Raw genomic sequence first — 21,231 nt, forward strand, 5'->3', positions numbered from 1 at the left:
CAGACTGAGGATTCAGAGCCGTTGTTTTTTGCTTCTCCGACCCCCTCTCCCTTTCCCTAAATGTCCTGAAGACCCTGATCTAAGGGGGACTCTGATGTAACAGGGAACTTTACTTTGTTTTACTGAAGTTCTTTCTCTTTTTTTCTGAATCACATCATGCTGATTCTGAAAAGGATCCAAATAAAGCTTAATTATTCATTTATATATTTAAATTTATTTTTAAAATTGATTATTTTTCTGCCCGAGATCTAATAGCAGTAGGGCCAATCAATTAAAAGAGGAAAAGGCAAACTCCAGTTGTATATCATTTTGTATTGTCTTATGTTATCTTTATTGTGTTAAACAAAAAAATAAATATTTCAATATTTTATTATTTTGAAAAATGGTAGGCTAGATTTACCTGATATGTGCTTGGGCACGCTGCATTGCTATACATTCTTAAAGTGGTAAACTGCACCATTTATTTTTTTTAAACCCTGCAAGGTAAAGGTATAATGTGCTAGTATGCATTACATACAAGCACATTATGAAAGACGTACCTTAAAATGAAGCCCTCCAGTGGTGCGCTGTCACCGCTGAGAGGACTTCCATCTTTACCCAGTCTTTCTTCCGGGTTCACGTGCTCCGTCCATCTGATTGGCCGCACCGTGATGATGTCACTACCACGCATGAGCGTGGGAGTCACAGACCACAGCATGGGGCTCTGAAGGGATGGCACAGGTGTGCTGTCCCTTCAGGGCACATGTGCCAGTGACATCACCGGCTGCATGCAATGTGAATATCTCCTAAACAGTGCAGGTTTAGGAGATATTCATGGTACCTACAGGTAGGCCTTATTATGACTTACCTGTAGGTACAAATGCCAAAAAAGGGGTTACTTCCACTTTAATGGTACCCCAACACCTCTTCCTAATGCAACTGGATTGCAGCACCATGGTAACCCTTGGTGTGCTGCATTGGTACATGCGCCTGTTTTGGTTCATTAGGCAGTCCATTAAAATGAATGGGCTACTTTAATGTAAAATGCAGTATCTGCAACATAACATGTATTAATATGAATACACATGCATAATTGGACCCATAAACATTAAATGTTATTTGTTTCTCATACCCACCATTTTGGACCAGCAATTAGAGTATACTGGAGTGTGCTAGAGTATAGGAAAGAATTGTCGCAACTTTAAGTTATATGAATACCAGGTGCTGTTGTTTAGCAGTAGCGTCCTGTGATGTCATGTCTTGCTTCCTTTCTCTTTCCATTGTCTACTTTTTTTTTTTTTGAGAGACCTGTTTGAGAAAGTACATTTTAGAGTTCTTCAGAATTCGTAAGCTCTTTTGTAACTAGGGAGGGATTTTTTGTTTTTATTTTACACTCTTCTTAGGAAATAGAGGGAAAAAGCTTTCATTTTATTCATACTAGTGTCTCTCAATCCCAGCTCCATGTAAGCTATTCAGCCTCAATATCTTCCCTTTTTCTCCTTCCTTTGTAGTTGGAGGTTCAAATAGAGTTTATCGTTTTTTTATATTTCTTACAGAATAAAGGATGCACCTTCTCCTGATGAAGTGTCTTAGTAACACGAAACGCGTTAAGCATGATGGAATGCACCATGTTTTTATTCAATTCAACAATCATTGCTACATGCACTTTATAATCTATGTTACTTTCTAATCCTTAAACTGAGCATTTACTCCATACATGGGTTACTGGAATGTGCTGCTATTCCGAATTTATAATGTGTGAGTATATGTATATGAACTGTAAGGAATATGTAATTATATCTTTATTTCTATGTATTTATGAACTGTACTTTATTCATTTGTGTGTATATATTCAATGGCTTTGCTACATATTTCATACTGAGTGTGATTTAATACCCTCCTTATGACAAGTAAACAAATTGCTAAGTCATCTGTACGTGTATTACCCTATTTGGTTGCCACTTGCCTCACACAAAGTCCCAGCTCCCTCTCTATGTTCATTTGAATCAGGGATGGAGGCACATAGTACATAGTATGATGTCAAAGTCCAAACCCCCCCACCCCCCCCTTTTTATACTAGTGTCTAGCATGTCTGGGAAAAGAGGGAGTAAACATGTACAAGCTGATAACTGGGGTATACAAAGGAAGCAATACAAAGGGAACAGGATACTTTTTTAACACAATTACATGGTACAACGGACACATATCAGGAATATGAAATGTTGGGGTAATAAACACTTTAAGCACTAGAGGGAGATTTTATTTCCATGCAGTAATTTAATATCACTGCTTTTTTGAAGGCTGATATCTGCTACATAGGTAGGGCATTGTTTCAGTGGGTCAGCAGATCTACAGAGGTTCATAGCGAGAAGGAACAGTAAAAGCACAATCATATTAATACCTATAATAAGTAAATAATTGCACCATGTAACATAGGAAGCAAAACCTGCATATCTAATAAGCAAATATTGCTTCCACCAACATTTAATAGCAACTAATAAATGAGCAATATTTTCACTTTTAATATACTGTAAATGTTGCTTAAAAACTCACGGAAGTGACATAGCCTACTTGCTAAATTCTGGCACTCATATTGTACACTAGATTGCCCTGCTCTCAGAAGTGTTTTAGTTATTGGTATCCTGTACTGCATAGCCCTGAATCTGAAGCTGCAGAAATACAGAGCAGAGTGATCACTTTTTCTAACACCCATTTTTTTCTGAGTCCATTGTATCTTTTTTTCTAAAAGACATGGGAGCTTCAAAGGGAGGTTGCCCAGCACAGAATAATATGACAAGAGGTCACAGCTGCCCTCTGGTTTTTATTATTTCAATCATATATTTCTAATGAATCAGTGTTTTTCCTATATAATACAGTATTGCATACATATTCAGTAAAAATCATTAATACAACGAGCAAGAATAACACATGCAATAAACAAACCCATGTGATAAAACCTTTTGATGAATATTAATACAGTTTTCAATGGAAAAAATACCCCACAGTGGCAATTTTATTGCATACAGAGTTATTTAGCTATGTGTAAAAAGAAAGCAAGTGATTTTTGCCACAGCTGATTTAGAAATCACTGAATTGCCAAACTTTTGACAAAATTAGCCTGCTGAAATTTTCTCAGTCCATATTTGAGAAAACCTTGCCATACAAGCATTGTGACACCTTTAAAGCCACTCCTAGCAACCGATCAGTTAAGCTGGCCATACATGGATCGAAATTTGGCCAGTTCAGTAGGAACATGCTAAATTTTGATCCATGTATGGCCATTCCTGTTCACGAGAAGCTAATCTATCGATCGACTTTTCACAAAGGGAACTGTTGCAAAATTTCAGTTTGATCGGTGCTGCGGCAAATAGGCTGCAGTGCTGATCTGTGTATTGTGATGGCGTAGAGGTGAGGGAATCTCCTCACTGTCAGAATACAATGACAGGTCAGGGAAGATTTCTGCATCCACATCGAAAATGTGGATGGGGGGAGCCAGCTAAATGAAAAAACTGAACTATGTATGGGCAGCTTTAGTGGCATGCCTGGGCAAATTATCCCACCTAGTGGTAATCCCAAGTGTGGCTCGGGGTTAGTTTTTGGTACCAATAGCCACACTTGGGATTGCATCACAGTATCCAGGTACAGTTACTTACCTTGTCCCTAGGATCCTGCAATGTCCTCCCGCTGTATCCTAAGCCGGATCCTCCGCCTGATGCGTCAATGTTCCGGGCTCCGCTCCCTGCGAGCGACGCATAGGGGCGGAGCTCAGTGGCAAATTGAAAAAAGTAACAAAAAACATAACACACACACAATACATTGTAATCTGTAGATTACATTACTGTATCAACTCATTTCACCTCAGTTTTGTCCCTAGTGATTTGTCCAATGCCCTGCCTACACTTTTATATTATATATACCGTTCTCTCTGCCTGGAAACTTGAGAATGTCCATGGCATCCAAAAAACGTCCCTCTATGTCAAAAGTGGTTTTAGACCAGCTATAACACAGCGATAGTGAATTAGAAACAATTGCAGAATTGAGTAATAGTGATTCGTGGGGAAATTCTTCAACAGACACTGAAAGTGACGACAGCAACAATTCTGCGACTGAGCTCAGTGATGTGCGAACTTGGTTCTCTATTGACTATAGTACGGATCACACAGCACTGAGCTCAGTCATAGAATCGTCAATGTCATCACTGATGTGTCTGATGCCGAATTTCCCCACGAATCACTATCTCTCAATTCTGCAAGTGATTCTAATCCACTATCGCTGTTTTCTAGGTGGTCTAAAACCACTTTTGACGCAGTGGGACGCTTTCCATTGTCCTGATTTTGACGTCAGACTTTGTGTAGTCCCATGTTTCAAAATTTTTCATACCCGGGATGTTTTTCTAAACCAATATGCAGTATCTAGTATTACAGTAACTAGTAATATTGCACCCTTGTTTGGACAAATTTCAGTGTTTTTGATCTGATTACATTATTGAATAAAATGTTTTATTATTTTTTATAATTATTTATAGTTATATATTATATTACAATTTATGATTTCGTGTTTCCAACTTTATCTTACCCGGGATGTCTACTAGACTCTTGTTTGGACAGATTTAAGCGTGTTATTCTTAAGAATTGCAGGCCTACAATATAAAACACCAAACTTCCATGCAAAAGAATGTACTGCTTTGACATTCCAAAATCAAACATAATCATACTGCCAGGGAGGTTAATGAGTTTAATTGACACTTAGAGGTTGATTTGCCCTTAGCTTAGTGAATTAAATGTGGTGAAAATTCAATTTGCAAAAAATACCCAATCACTTCCAAGGAAAATACATTTTTTTTATTTTTGCTTCACATGATTGGATGATGGAAGTTAGCTGAGCTTTACCTCATCCACTAAGCTAACAGCATATTTGCCTTTGGTAACCCAACCCTTTAGTGTGCTGCCATGAAACATAGGGCTAATAGAGTGTGGTTTGATGATGAAAGTCCTGTAGCAGATTAAATAACAGTTATGCATTCTTTAAAACCAGTGGTCTCCAAATTGAGGCCTGCGGGCCGGATGCAGCCCTTGCTTACCTTTATCAGGCCCTTGGGACAATATTGCTCCACTGATTTGAGGCACTAATCCTCCCACTGACAAACAAGGGGACACTATTCCTCCCACTGAAGCCAATGGTGTTGCACTATTATTCCCACTGATACCAGATAGGGCACTATTCCTCCTCCCACTGACTACTAGCTCTAACTTTTTATTCCCACTAACCACCAAGCCTGGTGTTTACTTCCAGTTTTGCTTATTTTCTAATCCTACTGGGCACAATAGGGCCCCCCCCCTCCCCCCCCCAAAGTATGAACTGGCTCCTTGTTTAAAAAGTTTAGAGACCCCTGCTCTAAACCAACAACACTGACTTTATCACAAAAAAATGTCAATCCTGACAATACATGTGCAGCAAACAAGTAATTAATACAATATACAGGTTTTAAACAGGAAATCATGACAATATACAGACAACAAGCAAGCAACTACACTGAGCAAAATTATAAACGCAACACTTTTGTGTTTGCCCCTATTTATCATGAGCTGAACTCAAAGATCCATGACCATCACTTCATGTTGCAGCATGATAATGCACGGCCCCATGTTGCAAGGATTTGTACACAATTCCTGGAAGCTGAACTCCTCCCAGTTCTTGCATGGCCAGCATACTCACCAGACAGCAACTTTGCACAGCCATTGAAGAGGAATGGACCAACATTCCACAGGCCACAATCAACAACCTGATCAACTCTATGCGAAGGAGATGTGCTGCACTGCGTGAGGCAAATTGTGGTCACACCAGATACTGACTGGTTTTCGGACCCCCCCCCCCGTCCCCCCAATACAGTAAAACTGCACGTTTTACTGTAGAGTGGCTTTTTTTGTGGCCAGCCTAAGGCACACCTGTGCAATAATCATACTGTCTAATCAGCATCTTGATATGTCACATCTGTGAGGTGGATGGATTTTCTCGGCAAAGGAGAAGTGCTCACTAACACAGATTTAGACAGATTTATGAACAATATTTGAGCAAAATAGGTCTTTTATGTACATAGAAAAAGTCGTAGATCTTTGAGTTCAAACAGGGGCAAGCACAAAAGTGTTGCGTTTATAATTTTGCTCAGTGTATAATAATGCATGGGCAACAAGGCACTTGTTACAAAAGAGGGCAATAAACAGGCAATAGTTACAATACACGGGCCATCAATGGACAATTGTGACAATATGCGGAAAACAAACAGGTAATCCTTACAATATGCAGGCATCAAATGGAAGTTATGACAAAAGCTGGGCAACAAATGGCCAATCATTAAAATATATGAGCAACATTTTCACCATGTTCCTTAAAATAATAAACATCATGCTGACAAGTAATAATGAGTCATTTTTTGGCAGGTCCAACATCATTTAAATTAGCTTCCATAATGCTCAGGAGCAATTTAAAGCCAATCTTACCTTTAATTACCACCACAAACCACTAAGTTCGCCTTCCCAATCAACTTCAGTGCATTTCCCAAAATGCAAATACTGTGAATGCTGTTCAAAGCAACCAATAGGATTCTTTCATGCACAAGAAAATAAGGTTCTGATTCTAATGGACACAAAGGGGGTTATTTACGAAAGGTAAACCCACTTTGCACTACAAGTGCACTTGGAAGTGCAGTCGCTGTAAATCCGAGGGGTAGATCTGAAATGAGGTGAAGCTCTGCTGATTTTATCATCCAATCATGTGCAAGCTAAAATGCTGTTTTTTATTTTCCTTGCATGTCCCCCTCGGATCTACAGCGTCTGAACTTCCAAGTAGTGCAAAGTGGATTGGCCTTTCGTAAGTAACCCCAAAATACAGTTCCCCATTTAAAAAAGGGCATGGCTCTCATTACAAATATCATAAGCAGATGAAAAAAGCATTAAATAATAAAGTTTATCATATTATAATTTAAATTATAAAAATTACTTACGTCCAACATACTTTTACATGACTGAATTCCAAACAAAATTCCAAGCACTTATATACAAAAGAGAATGCAGAGTTTTGGTGCTGTGTAAAGACTGTATATTGGAGAATCAAAGCAGGTCACAACTGCAAAACCTTAATCAATGTAAACCCAATGAACATAAGAGCTGATGTGTCCTAATAATTACACTTTGTTAGTGAGCAAAAGGAACATTTTTGCCCTCTGAGATCCCCTGTTCCCGAGGACATTATTCTAAATGATAGAAAAGCTTCTGTGCTTCTCAGGCAGAACAATGGGGCTCAGTAAAGAACACTGCTAATATTCCATTAGTAATGTTATTTGAACTGCCCTCTATAGCAGACAGGTCAACCAGTGAAAGACGTGGAAATTGTGTGACTTGATGGGATGTATGTTTGAAGTAACTTGTCCAATTATTCCTTAATTGTTAGAGTGGAATAAATTAAATTGGGGCGTCATTTTCTGTATAGGAAAAATAGAATCTGCACCCTAATGCCCCGGACACACGATCGGACATTCCGACAACAAAATCCATGGATTTTTTTTTCTGACGAATGTTGGCTCAAACTTGACTTGCATACACACGGTCACACAAATCTTGTCGGAAATTTCAAACATCAAGAACGCGATGACGTACAACACGTACGACGAGCCGAGAGAAATTAAGTTCAATAGCCAGTGTGGCTCTTCTGCTTGATTGCGAGCTTGCATGGAACTTTGTGCGCCGGAATTGTGTACACACGATCGGAATTTACGACAACGGATTTTGTTGTGGGAAAATTTGAGATGCAGATCTCAAATTTTGTGTGACGGAAATTCCAATGGAAAATGTCCGATGGAGCCTACGCGTGGTCAGAATTTCCAACAACAAGCTCCCATCGAACATTTTCCTTCGGAAAATCCGACCGTGTGTACGGGGCATAACTGTAATATACAAGTATAGAAACAATACTTGTAGCACACTTTAAAAAATATTCAGCTAAGCTGTATAACATGCAACCATTGCGGTTATTTGTAATTACAACTTTGGACAACTAACGTTATATAACCGGTAGATGACTTGTATGGGAATCAGGAACTTCTGCAATTCAAAGACACTGATACACAAGGTGATAAAAGCAGTATTTTATGTACTGCTTTAGGGAGAGGCATCTAATGAGAAGCATGGACTGATTTTTTTGGTTTATGGCAAAAGTTCTTGATGGAGTTACCAAGACAGGTGGAACAGTGCAGACCAGGAGCAGTCACCAGAGGAACAGAAGTTAAGATTAGAAGACAGGAACAAGTGGCTGGAATAAAAAGACAGTCACAGATGACTTCCTTTGGGAAATTTACCCCCACCTTTTGTTCTAGTGACAACTCTAACATTTTGAATTTCCCATCACTTTCTGTTTTGGTGATAATGGTCACTATGACTGGCCATAGATAGTTTGAATCTGTGTGTGGGCAGGCTGGATGTACCAAGTTGATCGATCAATCAACTTGGGTACAACCAGCCTCTAATAATCAATGTCTTCTCTCGGCAGGGAATTCCCTTGTCAGCATTGACTGTGTTAATGGGGTTACAGGAAAAAGATTTGCACCATCTATGGCCTGCCTAAGACTAATGCATGGACTCATTGAATCTCTCAATCAGGAACATAGATTGCAGTAAAGGGCTTTCAACCTTCCATACTTTAGAAAATGGCTTTACATTACTTTAACTGGTGAAAGATATCTTCAGACTGCTTGGTTTGTACTAACCATGTTTCAATGGCTTTCTTGGCCTTCAGAGTACCCACTACAGACTCTCTTGATACTGCCTATAAAAAGCGGTTAATATGTGTGGAACAAGATTCTGCTGCCTTCAGTATTTACTTAACCAAATGGAAGTTGGGAGAAAGACAAAAATTACCTAAAAATGCTTTTTTTCCCCACTAATTTAATTTGGCTGGGGATGAACTGAGTTCCTGCTCGAAAGGGCATCACCCTGAGCAGGTTTAAGAGAGATCGTAAAAAACTTGGAAAACGATGTAAGCGATTTGTAACTGAAGTCTGCAAACTGCTAAAGAGACAGGCGTTTTCTTTATTACCAACTCACCCAATGCAACTCAACCAAACTTGATATCAAGTGAATTTACTGTACTGTACACCTGATACACACATTAGGTGAACTTACTATACTCACTTCATGGCTACATTTTAGCAGATCTATAAAGACTATGCCATCAAATTATGACCTATCTTTTCAAGACAGAGAATATGACATGTGAAAAACACCTCTGATTTTATTAGGAAAGTTAAAGTCCATGGCTTGATGCATATTTCTACCTAATGCATGATATTGTGGCTGCTCAGAACATAGAAGAATACACACATTAGGGAGGGCAGATCAGCCATTATACAATGGTCACCAATTTGGCAGGCCACCAGTTGCACATTTTTGTCAGAAAGGTAAGAATAATAGAAACTTTGGTTCTCTAAGCCATTAGGAAGAGAAGACTATTCTTTCAAACATACAGTATATTACAAATGCATACATAATTATTTCTGTTAAAGCATATATGCAAACATCCTTTTCTAAGTAATAGTAATTTACCAATTAATCAATATATAAAAGTTCATAAATAACAGATTGTTAGTACATTATCAGACACACTTGAGGTCTTTCAAGGGACAAGGCATCCTTGAGAGACCTTTGTACACAGCCATCTGCATCATGCTTTTCTTCACTCTGCTTTTAAATCCCAATACATAGGTCATGGTAAAGACAGGTGAGGATAGATGTTTTATATACCGGTACTACAGGTGGGGAAATAACTTTTTTTTTAAAATGTATTAATTCCTGATGCCGATCGTGGGGTGGACATTTGGGGAGATGGTCCTGCTCATTATTGTTCTATTACGGTTGGTTCTTTGTTTTTGAGAAGTATTTCTATACAGTAACTGATTTTGGTATATACGTCTGTATGGTACTATAACATTTCTGTTTATCTGGAAGTTTATACACTTGGGACAAAGGAATAAAACTGTGGGGTTGATTTACTAAAACTGGAGATTGCAAAATCTGGTGCAGCTCTGCATAGTAATCAATCAGCTTCTAACTTCAGCTTGTTCAATTAAGTGTTGGCAATAAGGCCGGGTTCACACTGGTACGACACAACAGTCGTACCACTTTGGATCCAACTTTGTCCTGCAACTTGAAGTCTGACATGCGTCCAACTTCAATGAACAAGGATCCGACTTTGATCTCCGACAATACCAGACACTGCGTCTGGTATGAATATTTGGCGGGAACTCCACGCACAATGTTAAAAAAAAAAACGTCATGGGTTCCCCCTCCAAGAGCATACCAGGCCCTTTGGTCTGGTATGGATTTTCAGGGGAACCCCCACCCCAAAAAAACGGCATTGGGGTCCTGCCAAAATCCATACCAGACCCTTATCCGACCACAAAGCCTGGCAGGTCAGAAAAGGGGGTGGGGACAAGCGAGCGCCCCCCCCTGAACCGTAACAGGCCGCATGCCCTCATGCGGGAGCTGTCTAATAAATTACTCTAAAAACATATGTAATGTGTTTTATTTTTGACACTTTTTAGGTGACTGGGTAGGGGTACTCATTTACATAGGGTGGGGGGCCGGGATCTGGGGGCCCCCTTATAAAGGGGGCTTCCAGATTCCGATAAGCCTCCTGCTGGCAGACCCCGACAACCAATGGCCAGGGTTGTTGGGAAGAGGCCCTTGTCCTCATCAACAAGGGGAGAAGGTGCTTTGGGGCCCCCCTGCCACAAAGCACCCACCCCCCCATGTTGAGGGCATGTGGCCTGGTACGGTACAGGAGGGGGGGGCGCTTGCTCATCCCCACCCCTTTTCCTGACCTGCCAGGCTGTGTGCTTGGATAAGGGTCTGGTATGGATTTTGGGGGACCCCCATGCCGTTTTGTCAGCGAGGGGATTCCTCTTAAAATCTATACCAGACCGAAGGGCCTGGTATGTTCTTAGAGGGGGAACCCATGCCATTTTTAAAAAAAAATTGAGCATGGAGTTTCCCTTCAAGATCATCAGATCACAAGTCACATGCCAAAGTCGGGTTAGTTAAGACAGCAATCCGACTTTGATCCGAATTCAGTGATATTCAATGGGCTGAAGTAGGACCAAAGTCGGACCAAAGTAGTAAACAAATAAAAGAAAAAAGGCGCCTCTAAGTGCAGAATTAGGATTTTTAATATCCCCAAAAAGGATTAAAAACACTTACAGGATCAAGGATAGGAAGGAGCATTTCATGGATGTATAAAACAGGTGATCCGGCATCAGGGAGGTCTGATCACCAGTTTTATACATCCATGAAATGCTCCTTCCTATCCTTGATCCTGTAAGTGTTTTTAATCCTTTTTGGGATATTAAAAATCTTAATTCTGCACTTAGAGGCGCCTTTTTTCTTTTATTTGTTTTCTATTAGAGATTGCTCCTCTCTTTGAGTGCAACCCTAAGTATTTGAAGACCACATCATCCGTCCAATACAGACACTATCCGCTTGGCCCTGATATTCGGAGCGCCCTTGATATACGTTTTATCTGGACCAAAGTAGTGCAGGGAGCATCTTCAAAGTTGGAACGACTTGTGTCGGACCAGTTAAGACGGCTCCCATAGGGAAACATTGATTTTCACACGTCATGCGACATGAGCTCCCAATGTCAGAGCGTTTGTCGGACCAGTGTGAATCCGGCCTAAAACCTGGAAGCTGATTGGCTACAATGCACAACTGCATCGGATTGTGCACTCTCCAGTTTTAGTAAATCGACCCCTGTATTCTTGAACTCACTGTGGCATTGTTATCACAGTTCTATTACATATGTATGTACTTGGACACACTAAATAAACTTGAAGTTGAAATAAAATCATAAATAAAGTTCTGATTATCAGAAGTACATACTAGTGAACTAAATTACATTATTACACTGCTGTCTGCTGACACATGGGTCTTTCTTTATTATGACTCACATTATATTTCTAACCAAATTTATTAAGAGGCTAGCTTAAAGTGCATGCAAACCCTCACATATACCCAGTGAAGTGAATAGCCTCAGATGATACACAGAGATGAAACAAATCTCCCCACATAAGTTTTACATATACGTATATCTGAAAAAAATGCTAAACAGCGCTTGCTCCACCTTATATAGTGCTAAATACCTATTTCTAATTCTTCAGTGTCTGTATCTGTATCATAACAGTACCTTATACCAATATGTGCTTATTGTCTCAATCAACAATTAATAACTTAAAAATGGATCATATAAAGTGCATAAATGTATAACTCATTAGTCATTATGCACTTATAATGTCATTTTAATAGTTTGATAGATATAGATATCACTCACATTATATTGGACTAATATCTATCAAGCTTTAAGAAAGGGACATGATTTACAACTCAATGTATGCAATTCATTTTTTGTTATTCTTCATATAGCACCAACATTCATTGCTTTACAGAAAGCATTCATTTGTTTACATAACATAAGTCCCTAAGTTGATGTTACTTACAGTCTTTTGTCCCCACCATAGTCCTATTCTGTTGCCAATATGCGCAAATGACCAGGTATGCCAGTATATTTTTATTGCATGCAAAACATCTATACAAACTGAATGCAGAGAATATGGAACCGAGGCATTGCCAGTATACAATAATATAATATAATAATATAATAATACAATAATTGCAGCCAAAATGTTATAATGCTACTAGTACCATTTTTTAAAATATATATATATCAGCATTCTCCTGAAAAAAATCACATATCATTTCTCTTACTAAAACCCAGGGAGCCAGAGACTCAATAATGTTATTAGCCTTTTTAGTAATTTTTGAGCCACTTAAAACTATTCAGTACCTAGTAATAGCACCAGTCCCCCCATACATGCTTGCAACCTTATCATACACTGTATATTATATATCTAATATAATACTATACTAATACTATACTATAATGCTAGTAAGTATAGGCATCTGAGACATAGGTTATGTACTTGGTAGGCAAAATGGTACATATGTAGCTCAATGGTACATATGTAGCTTGATGTTAAGTTCAAATTATGTAAAACTTTACTACTGGGTACCAATTGCCTAGACACAATTGCTAAGCATTTGGCAGTGTTACAAATGCATGTACTTTCCATAATTTGCATATTATTGTACATTTATGTATACAGTGTGCTTTGAGGTCAGCTGTGTCCTTTGGGGAGAACTGAAATCCTACCAACCAGCTAATATGAACAAAGCAACTGCTCTTTGACTTCCTCCAACTATTTTCTCTGAGATTAGTTGATCAGGAGGTATGAGCAGAGCTCATTGTCTATATGTAGGCATACGATTGTTTTAGATTGGCCTGCCATAATTTCATACCCATGGTTAGTGTAAATTCCAGTAAAGTAAAGTAAGAATATGTATAGGCCCTTTTTCAAAATGATCTCCCCGAAGTAACGTTTTAGGAGAGCAGATGTATCTTTGGATAATACATTTCTATGTTAGCAGAGGGCTTGTCATTGAATCCTCTGTTTTTTGTTTATTTGTTTACCACAGCTTGGTTTGCCATGGCACCAGTCTTTGTCACTCAGCAAGAATATCCTGTTAAAGTAGGATGTTCTGATTGGCTAAGAAATTTGGCAATAACACCCACTGTAACTCATCTTCTACAGCAGTCCTTTTACAATGCCATCAATGTTCTCACATACCAGACGCAACAACTTTTATACTCTGATGACACTGGTGATGGAAGAAAAATAACTGTTTAATGTTTTAAATCACACAATAAACTTTTAAGTGTGAGGCTACTAACAGTCCTTTAAGTAGAATATGCTTTAGAAATAGTAACAGGCAACTAAAATAAATCATCTCTTATGGAGACTGCCAAAAATACTTTATTTGCAGGATTCCTAGAAGTCAAACAAGCTTATCATAAGGAATCTCATTAGTGAACAAGCTTAGGATCAGCACTCTTCCCTTATGAACTTAGCACAACCATGTATAGTATATTTGTATTAGAATGTCTGGGAAAAAACGCAGTGGTTTAGGGAACTGATAGGTGGTCAACTTATTTTGCTAGAGCTGAACTGTTCTCTGGATTTACTGGGATGGATTTACTGAAATAAAATAGGCAAGTTTTGGTGTGTGGGGATGAAGTGCTATGCAGAATCTACCCTTAGAAAGTACCGCCCCAGAAAATCATAGTAGAAATCTATATGTAGTTGGCCAGTCTACCGGGTCCCAAGCCCAAGATACACTATATTACCTAAAGTAATGGGATGCCTGCCTTTACACGAACATGAACTTTAGTGGCATCCCAGTCTTAGTCCATAGGATTCAATATTGAGTTGATCCACCCTTTGCAGCTACAACAGCTTCAACTCTTCTGGGAAGGCTGTCCACAAGGTTTAGGAGTGTTTCTATGGCAATGTTTAAAGTGCATTTGTGTGATCAGGCACTGATGTGGAAGAGAAGGCTGGGCTCGCAGTCTCCTCTCTAATTCATCCCAAAGGTTTTCTATCTGGTTGAGGTGCAGGCCAGTCAAGTTTCTCCACCCCAAACTCGCTCATCCATGTCTTTATGGACCTTGCTTTGTACACTGGTGTACAGTCATGTTGGAACAGGATGGGGCCATCCCCAAACGGTTCCCACAAAGTTGGGAGCATGAATTTGTCCAAAATCTCTTAGCGTGCTGTCACCTTAAGAGTTCCCTTCACTGGAACTAAGGGGCCAAGCCCAACCCCTGAAAAACAACCCCACACCATAATCCCTCCTCCATCAAATGATTTGGACCAGTGCACAAACAAGGTCCATAAAGACATGGATGAGAAAATTTGTGGTGGAGCCATTTGACTGGCCTGACCTCAACCTGATAGAACAGCTTTGGGATGAATTAGAGCGGAGACTGCAGGCCAGGCCTCCTCATCCAAGATCATTTCCTGACCTCACAAAAGTGCTTCTGGAAGAATGGTCAAACATTCCCATAGACACATTCCTAAACCTTGTGGACAAGCCTTCCCAGAAGAGTTGAAGCTGTTAAAGCTGCAAAGGGTGGGCCATCTCAATATTGAACCCTACGAACTAAGGCTGGGATGCTATTAAAGTTCATGTGCGTGTAAAGGCAGGCACCCCAATACTTTTGGTATTATAGTGTAGATACCTATATGGCTGCCTAACTCGTGAATATGTGATTTTAAAAATACTTGTTTTTTAACAATGTGATATCCAATAAAAGTTTTATCCTTTTATGTATTTTTTGAGTTTGTTTACCTCACCCTAGAATTTACCCTAGAGTGAGGTAAACCCTAGAAGTAAAGTCCCATACATATTTTTTGATTTTCAACTAAAATAAAATTGACTGTTCACTTAGCAAGGGAAGTTACACGTTTCAAAGGAATTATCCCAGAGTGAATTTAGTGCAATTTAACTTTGAAAAATATACCCAGTTTTGTAAAGGGAAAATACAAAAAAAATGCATTATTGCTTGCACATGATTGGATGATTGGAAATCAGCAGAGCTCCCCCTTCTTCACTAAGCTCCTCCTTCACAAATTGCAACTTCCCTTGCAAAGTGAAAAGTCCATTTGCCTTCATTAACTCAACTCCAGGGTGTTTTGGGGTCACAGAGTAATTGGAAAACCACAGTTGTTCCCCACCTCCTAAACATTTATTTGTTTACAGACTTGTAGCTTGAGTCTCCCATACTAAAAAAAACAAATTATATCCTTTTAGAATAATCCAAACATGAAATTGTGATTCCCAAATAAATGGTAATTTATGTGAGCACTATAATACAGCTCAATAGCACGTTGAAAACAAATTATGCTACTTAGTTAAGTGTTAATACCAACCCAACTAATTTAGGTTGTATGGATAGTTGCTCAACCTCTTGTAATCTGTACCAATCAATGGTGGCCCGTCCATTAGGGTGTTTTTTTAAGCACATGATTAGAGCCAGTTTTTTACAGTAAACAAAACAAACAGAGATGGCGGATCTCAGACAGCAATAAAAACTGAGAGGTGTTCTAAACCGTCTCTACTGTATCCAAACCCCACATCAAAATTAAAAAAAAAATGGTGTGGGATCCCCCCTCAGATCCATGCCAGGTGCTTTGTGTCTGGTATGGATTTTGAGGGGAAACCCAGTGCTAACATTAAAAAAAAAAAAACAGCGCAGGGTCCCCCCCAAAGTCCATACCAGACCCGTATCTCAGCACGCAGCCCAGCAGGTCAAGAAAAGGGGGACGAGTGAGTGCCACCCCTCCTGGACCATACCAGGCCACATGCCATCAACATGGGGGGGTGCTTTAGGGCAGGGGAAGCTCTGCGCCCCCACCCCAAAGTACCTTGTCCCCATGTTGATAGGAACAGCGGCCTCTTCCCAAGAACCCTGGGCGGTGGTTGTGGGGGGTCTGCGGGCAGGAATCTGAAAGCCTCCTTTAACAAGGGGGCCCCCAGACCCCACCCCCCCATGTGAATGAGTATGGGGTACAGTGTACCCCTACCCATTTACCCCCCCCAAAAAAGTGTAGAGTTACAAAAAACAAAAAGATGGTTTTTGACAAGTCCTTTATTGAAGAATGTCCCCCGTCATAGCTCCAAGGTGTCTTTTTCCTCCGATCTTCTCTCCCCTGTCTTCTTCCTCCAGTCTTCTTCCCCCGTTGTCTTCTTTCTCTGGTCTTTTCCCCTGGCTGTCTTCTTATTTCATCCCTTTGCCAACTTCTTCTTCTTCCTCTGCTTCCACCGCCGCCAGCCTGCTCAAAATAGAAATAAATTATGCTACTCCGACGCTGGCTCCCGCAGTTATGTCTGCTACGGTGTCTGCCAGTTAGTATATAGCTATGGGGCGTGGTCATTGGTGATGTCACCGGAAACCCTGCCCCTTGTGACCTCACCACCCATTATGCCCCGGACGGTGACATCACAAAAGGGCAGAGTTTTCACGCAAAGTCCCTGTATGGCCCCGCCCCATAGCTATATAAGCACTGGCAGACACCATAGCTGACATAACTGTGGGAGCCAGCATCAGAGCAGCATTTTTTTTTATTTTGAGCGGGTTGGCGGTGGTGAAGGAAGAAGAAAAAGATGAAATTGGCAAAGGGATAAGATATCACAGGAGGGAGAAGTCAGCGGGGTGGGGGAAAGACCAGAGTAAGAAGATCGGAGGAAGAAAACAGCGTGGGGAGAAAACCGGAGGAAGAAGAGAGCAGGGGGAGAAGACAGAAGAAGACACCTTGGAGCTACAACGGGGAACATTCTTCAATTAATAAAGGACTTGTCAAAAACATCTCTTTGTTTTTTGTAACATTACACTTCTTTTTTGGGGTGAATGGGTGTGGATAAAATGTATTTACATGGGGGGGTCTGGATCTTGGGGCCTGATTCTGATGCCCACAGACCCCCACAACCACTGCCCAGGGTTGTCGGGAAGAGCCCCCCCTGCCCCAAAGCACCCACCCACCCAAGTTGAGGGCATGTAGCCTGGTATGGTCCAAGAGGGGGGGAGCATTCGCTCGCTCGCCCCCCCGCTGGCTGCGTCTAGTATGGATTTTGGAGGGCCTCACACTGTTATTTAAAACATTTTTTGCGTGGGATTTCCCCTCAAAATCCATAAGAGACCGAAGGGTCTGGTATGGGGGGGGGATGCCATTCTTTTCTTCTATTTTGGCGTGTTGTCCCTATTCAAGATCCTCTGAGCACAAGTTGCATGCCACAAGTCGGATCAGTTAAGATGATGATCCCGACTTCCATTCAATCAACAGGCTGAAATCATGCCCAAGTTGGACCAAAGTAGTGCAGGAAGCATTTTCAAAGTCGGACTGATGTGTCGGAACAGTTAAGATGACTCTCATAGGGAACCATTCATTTGACATGTTGTGCGACTTGTGCTCTGGAAGTCAGAGCACATGTCGGACCAGTGTGAATCGGCTCTAAAAGGAAGGAGGTTGTAGGAGTGCCATTGATTTTGTGTATAGTTTTCAGGTGGCAGTTATGAAAGTTTTTATTTTAATTTAGATTTTGTTCTAAATTTTTTTAGTAACACATAAATATACACACAAAAAACATAAAGAGCATATCCCAAAGAATCATATCAAGCCAAAAACAACCACAAAAAGCAACAAAACAAAAACAAACCCCCCCACCAATTTAATGATCAGCAATCCTCAAACATTGCAGATGGGACCTATTTTTAACAATACACCTATATCTAAACAGTCTTAAACCCTAGCTTGATACTGAACTCATGTGGTCTAGCCAAGGTGACCAAATAGAGTCACACCTTTTAGATGAGTTTCTTAGAAAGAAAATAGTGACAGTTTAGAAAACGAGTCAACAGCTTAACCAGAGTTCTGTTGTAAATAACTACACCAGCCCTGGTTCACGTTGCCGTGACTTGTCATGCGACTTGAGAGTTCAAGGTCACATGACAAGTCACACTCTATGAACGGCATTGGAACTGTTCTAATCAGTGCGACTCAATTTGCTCCAACATAGAAAAAGGTTCCTGCACTACTTTTGATGCAACTTCAACACAACTTGCATCGACCTCGCACAGGGATGTCAGATTCAAAACACGTAAAAGTTGCGCAGCTTTGAAGCCACAGCAATGTGAACCAGGGGGTAAAAGCTAAGGACTGCCCTAAGTAATAATATAGGACAGTCCTTTTGTTTTATTGTTGCAGCCAAGGCAAGTTTTACTACTTTAGCTGATTAATGTTTTTGATACAACCTAGCTGAGATGATTGTATCAAAAATGGGAAAAGTAACTGCAACTTTGGCTAGTAGTTCAGACAGAATTTTATAGTTGTTTTAAAATAGTAGCTTGTTCCATACAATTATATGTAGACTTTCCTTTCTTCACCACATCATTCTACCCCCTGATCTTCTCTTTTTTTTTTTTTTCTTATTCTCTTGTCTTACCTTCTTCCTTAAAAAACAAATACTTCATGGGCCTGAAAAACAATACATGGTCCTGAAGGCTCTATTAGACTATAATATAGGCTGCAGTTTTCTGGAAATAACAATTACCATAAACATTCCTAATTACTTATAACTAGGAATGAGCAGCAAAGTTGTGCCATCATTTGAATTTTTCTGAAATTTCACCAAGGGAGACATTTTATTCTTTAATTGAAGATGTTACCCAAACATACTTAGAAAAACAGTAGCTTTGCGAGTGGAAAATATTTCATTCCCATTTCTCCTTGCTTTTCCCCCTCTTCTTCCTGTTGAATAATGTTCATGTTTAACATTTTAACAAATGATGCACTGTGTTCTGCTGATCTTCCATTTTTTTAAATATATCTGGAAAAAGTAATAAAAATACATAAAAAGACTGACAAAAAACTTCATTGGTTGTCAGCAGGCATCAGTCATACATTTTTTTTAACTGTTAAAAACATCTTAAAGGAAAACCATAATGTATATTCGGTAGGTATGTATTTTGAGCTATTACTGTAACATATTGAACCCAGAAAGTAATTTTTGACACAAAATTTACATTCCTTTCTGTATTATGTTTTGATTTTTTATTTCACATGCAGAACTGTAAAGGCTCCCTCTAGTGGCCATCTGTATATTAATGAATGCAATATAATGAATGATATATACATATATAGATACACAGTATCTCACAAAAGTGAGTAACCCCTCACATTTTTGTTATATTTTATTATATTTTTTCATGTGACAATACTGAAGAAATGACACTTTGCTACAATGTAAAGTAGTGAGTGTACAGCTTGTATACCAGTGTAAATTTGCCGTCCCCTCAAAATAACACGCAGCCATTAATGTCTAAACCATTGGCAACAAAAATGAGTACACCCCTAAGTGAAAATGTCCAAATTGGGCCCAATTAGCCATTTTCCCTCCCCGGTGTCATGTGGCTCATTAGTGTTACAAGGTCGCAGGTGTGAATGGGGAGCAGGTGTGTTAAATTTGGTGCTATCGCTCTCACTCTCTCATACTGGTTACTTGAAGTTCAACATGGCACCTCATGGTAAAGAACGCTCTGCGGATCTGAAAAAAAATTGTTGCTCTACATAAAGATGGCCTAGGCAATAAGAAGATGGCCAAGACCCTGAAACTGAGCAACAGCAAGGTGGCCAAGACCATACAGCAGTTTAACAGGACAGATTCCACTCAGAACAGGCCTCGCCATGGACCACCAAAGACATTGAGTGCACATGCTCAGCATCATATCCAGGGAAATAGACATATTTATTTATTATTTATTTATCTATTGGGTTGAGGTCAGGACTCTGTGCAGGCCAGTCAAGTTCCTCCACCCTAAACTCACTCATCCATGTCTTTATGGACCTTGCTTTGTGCACTGGTGCACAGCCATGTTGGAACAGAAAGGGGCCATCCCCAAATTGTTCCCACAAGGTTAGGAGCATGAAAATGTCCACAATGTCTTGGTAGACTAACGCCTTAAGAGCTCCCTTCACTGGAACTAAGGGGCCAAGCCCAATCCATAAAAAACAACCCCACACCATAATCTCCCCTCCACCAAATGATTTGGACCAGTGCACAAAGCAAGGTCCATAAAGACATAGATGAGTGAGTTTGGGGTGGAGGAACTTGACTGGCCTGCACCTCAACCCGATAGAACATCTTTGGGATAAATTAGAGCGGAGACTGCGAGCCAGGCTTTCTTGTCCAACACCAGTGCCTGACCTCACAAATGCGCTTCTGGAAGAATACTCAAACATTCCCATAGACATACTCCTAAACCTTGTGGACAGCCTTCCCAGAAGAGTTGAAGCTGTTACAGCTGCAAAGGGTGGGCCAACTCAATAATGAACCCTACGGACTAAGACTGGGATGCTGTTAAAGTTCATGTGTGTGTAAAGGTAAGCGTCCCAATACTTTTGACTATATACACACACACAGTAGCCCACAAAAGTGAGTACACCCCTCACATATTTGTAAGTATTTTATTATATCTTTCCATGTGACAACACTGAAGAAATGACACTTTCCTACAATGTAAAGTAGTGAGTGTACAGCTTGCATAACAGTGTAAATTTGCTGTCCCCTCAAAATAAATCACACAGCCATTAATGTCTAAACCGCTGGCAACAAAAGTGAAAACACTCCTAAGTAAAAATGTTCAAATTGGGCCCAAAGTGTCAATATTTTGTGTGGCCACCATTATTTTCCAGCACTGCCTTAACCCTCTTGGGTATGGAGTTCACCAGAGCTTCACAGAGCTTCACTGGAGTCCTCT

Source organism: Aquarana catesbeiana, linkage group LG02, assembly GCF_042186555.1.
Source record: "Aquarana catesbeiana isolate 2022-GZ linkage group LG02, ASM4218655v1, whole genome shotgun sequence".
NCBI lineage: Eukaryota > Metazoa > Chordata > Amphibia > Anura > Ranidae > Aquarana > Aquarana catesbeiana.